This window comes from Seriola aureovittata, chromosome 22, assembly GCF_021018895.1.
Source record: "Seriola aureovittata isolate HTS-2021-v1 ecotype China chromosome 22, ASM2101889v1, whole genome shotgun sequence".
Classification (NCBI taxonomy): Eukaryota; Metazoa; Chordata; class Actinopteri; order Carangiformes; family Carangidae; genus Seriola; species Seriola aureovittata.
This window is the reverse complement of record NC_079385.1, coordinates 13325412-13329417: the sequence shown is the minus strand read 5'-3', so window position 1 is coordinate 13329417 and position 4006 is coordinate 13325412. Positions and strand designations below refer to the sequence as shown.

General features: G+C 40.4%; 1 long non-coding RNA gene across 1 annotated transcript; it reads left to right on the top strand.

The window, feature by feature from the left end:
- Window positions 1-951: 951 nt before the first annotated feature.
- Window positions 952-2612, top strand: LOC130163466 (uncharacterized). Its single transcript, XR_008826475.1, has 2 exons — window positions 952-1961; window positions 2103-2612. It is a non-coding gene; the product is annotated as an uncharacterized LOC130163466 (long non-coding RNA).
- The last annotated feature ends 1394 nt before the right edge of the window (window positions 2613-4006 follow it).

Genomic DNA, 4006 nt, shown 5'->3' with positions numbered 1-4006 from the left:
CGGCTGAGGTGTTGTATAGCCTGATAGCAGTGGGATCAAAGGATCTCCTAAACCTCTGTTCTGCAGCGCTGTGAGATGAGACGTTTGCTGCTGTAGCTGCTTCTCTGTCCTGCCAGAATTTTGTGGAGAGGATGGTTGGTGTTGTCTAAGATGGCCCTTCAACAGTCCTGAGTGAGTCCAGTCTCCTGCCAAGCACAAACCCAGCCTTTTTGACCAGCTTGTCCAGTCCTGTTAATGTATATTGTATCCTAATAGCATTATCTTACAATATAATGGTAGTCTATCATATTTCCACAGGATGACTGGTGCAGAGTAACTGTGGGCAATGTGTACTGTTTATGATCTGGACATATAAAAAAAACACATGCTGCCTTGAAATAACACAGACAGCTGAAATACAGTTGGTTATATTCCCTCTGGGCTATATGATGAGTTTATGCTGTAATTTTGTTTTAATCATTTGACCCAAAAAACATACATGACAGCATGAAATTAGTATTGTTTGGTGTTTTTTTTATTAATAATTCTCTTGAAATGTATAATAAAATAAATAATAATAATAATAATAAAATCCTGTATGTTGCAGGATTATGAGGCAAAAAATGTCCACAATCAACCAACAAATAACTAGAATTATCACCTCTATGCACATCATGTTCTGCAGTTTTTTGGCTAAGAATTGGAAATGGCTACTGAAGCTAATTTGATGCTGCTGAACCTATTAAGAGGCTGCCATTCCTGAGTGCTTTGCTAGAATATTATTATGTCAAGTTGTTAATTAATAAAAAAAAAAGATACAACGTGTCCATTTTTTTTTCACAACTCCTTCTCATTACAGTGTCTGTCAATCATTCAATAAGAGAACAATAAAATATATATCTCTGAAATGAAACTGAATGAAATAAAATGAGCTGCGATTTATTTTTTATTGAGTTTGATATTTGGGTTATTTCAGAATGTATGTATGTATGTCTCATTCCACACCAGTAGGTGGCAGCACCGTCGTGCAGCCCTATCGTCAGTTTCGGAAACCAAAGGATTATGGGTATTTTCTCTTATACAAATCAACGTGACTCTTACGTTTTAAGTTACTTTTGCTTGGAAGGAACTTCGTGAGAGACGTGTCGCTTGAGCTCCTAAGATCTAGCGAATATTTTCTCATTTTTTGTAGCGTTTGAAGTTTTAAAAAAGACATTTTGTCAGAAAAGGCTATCCCTGCCAGTTTTTAAATTTTTTTAGATTCAGAAAACTTGCTGTACAGAAAGAACAAACAAAAACCGTCAAGTCACTCTTCCGGAATCGACGGTTCTTTTCTCTACAGTTACTTTTTGGTTGGATATGTGTTTAGAAACAATGGATACCAGCTCGAAACACAATAAACCCAACTGTATGCTGCGTAAAACCGGGAAACCTGATTCTAAGTTAAGGTGGAAGCTTCTCCGTGTGTCCACGGAGGTGGACGAGGCTCCCAGACCGTGCCACGCCACCGCTGTGAGGGCGACCATCCGAAAATACATCCACCGTGAACAGAAGCGGGCACAGCTGGTCAAACTCGCCAAAGTCCTGGGAGACATGGGCAAGAAAGAGAAACGGGAGTCCATGTATGAGGGAAGTCCGGCTGCGGCCTGCACGAACCGTCATCCACCAGGGGCAATGGCGCCGGAAAACACCACGCAATACCTGATGAGTAATGTGTATGAAGATATGAAGACAAACGACATCCAGCCAGTTTCAGTTTCAAATGAAACATCTGCACATCTGTATGGGGAATCCCTGTCCCCCAGTAGTGTGTATACTGCCTTGGACTCCGGTTACGAAAGCTGTCTTGCTTTTCAGCAGAGGGACTTTGAGGATATGTTTGGCCTCTGTTGGTAACCGGGACGAACCGGTCTACGTGGCCTTGTGAAACTGGTCTGGCTTCCTTTCCAGCACTGACTTTCCCCATAAGGACAAACATAAAGGTGTGAAGAGTTACGTTGTAAATACTTGACATGAGTGCTATGTTTGTCTCTTATGGTATCATGTTTCTTTTGTGTTGCCCAGGTTATGTAATGTGAGTTATGTGTCGCATGATTCATGGTTGGGCTTTATTTGTCCCACAGCGGCGCACTGGACGCTACCCGCCCAGTAGGGAGCGCTCCTGAGCCTTGCGTAGCGCCGCCCAGAGGAACGAACCAAAGACATCACAGCTCTGGCCTGGCCACGGATTGTGAAATCCAGGTAAACCCGGGCAGGTATTATGTTGCACTACATTGTCAATGTAGGCAATAGTGGTAAATTGTGATGCGATACAGGAAAGTGCTTTCCACAGTCACTGTTGTCTAAGCGTTTTCTAGGTCACTCCTGCCAGGACATGTGGCTCGGCTGTGAGGGGAGCAGGAGACCAAGGAGGTCGGTCATCACGTGACTGACATAAGGTGACATTCAATAGTTATATCGACTGTTTCCAAGAAGATCAAAGTCCAAATAAGTGATAATCCTGTTTTGAAATGTTTGTATCACTTTAATGTTAAAATGAGTGTATGAACTTGCATTTATTCTGTAAGATTACAAAGTGAGTATGATGATTAAATGACTGTTCAGTAAATGAGCATTGTAACATGTAAAACTGACCTTTTTGTGTGATTTGCTTTATTTCAGATTAGCTTTTCCCAGCTAGCCTAGATGGTTGACATTTATATTTAGATATATATGTTTTAAAATTCAGTAATTGAAAGAGTAACAATCCCAAGGTAAATTCAAATAAAATTATGAATTATAAGCATAAACCTGCACGTATGTCCACAATTATAGTGTACTGTTTCATCAGTTCAATATCGGTCACTGTTCATGTAATAAAGGCATTTATCATAAGTCATACAGCAATAGTTTTATCTTTTAATGCTAGCCTCTTAATGCCTCATAACTCATCTTCCTGATTCATACCATCTTACACTGAAAAGTCCAAGATATTTTGTGTTCACATTTCACTGAGTGAGATTCATTATATTCCCTCTGCCCACAAAGTTTTTAAAGGGCTTTACAGTAAACATGACATTTGGCTCAAATCCTTAGAATGTTCATTAATTTGACTCCTAAAGTTGTATCATTAAACGTATATGTGTTAAGGATCTGCACATAGAGGTCAGTTCAACTGGAGTAAGCGGGTGTCTCTCAGGGCCTTCTGAAGGAAATTCCATTTAATAAAATGTAAATTACTGAGAATAACCTAGTTTACAGAATAAGTGGGTATCTACTGTTGAAATGGTTAAATTGACCATTTAAGTGTCATCAGTAGCACTACAACAGGCCAATTACTGATGTAAGTTGCAATAAGAGTGCACTCTGGGGATTTCTCATTTGAAGGGGAAAAAAATGGTGTGGCATTCATCCATATTAAAACAGTAATATTTAAAGTTACCACATGATGGCAGTAGTGTCCAGCAAATGTGAGGTGCTGAGAGGGTGAACTCCTCCAGGTCACTTGAGTCGATGCCAAAGGGAGAGGTGTTTATTGGTGGTCCACTTTTAGATAGTGTCACTTGACATTTCTCGGTCAGGGGCACACTGGCATTTTCCTATATGAAATCTTATGGCTGCAGGGACCAACGACTGATGTTTTTTGTAAAGTAACTGAATGACTGAAAACATTCCACAGTTGAAAGACAATCGCTGTTTAAGTTGTGATTTACTTTATGACGTTAACTTAATCTACATCTGATATGGGATGCTAAAACTATAGCGGCTCCTTTTAGGGTTCTTAAAGCAGCACAGTAATAGTTCTGTCTTTTTATGGGAGAAAACTCAGCTGGGAAAGAGCTGCAGTGCAGTTATCTTGATTCTCTTTCAATCTCTGCCTCTGTGATTCAGAGGCAGATAGCTCTGAGAAATGACCACAGTTGTTGCTGTAGAGTGACGCATTGGCTTCACCCTCTCTCATTGCTGCAAGACCCAGGGCCACTGTTTGCCTGTCCGGGTTCAGTACCTGTCAATCTAAAAAAAGCTCTCCCTGTGGTCCAACTGCCAA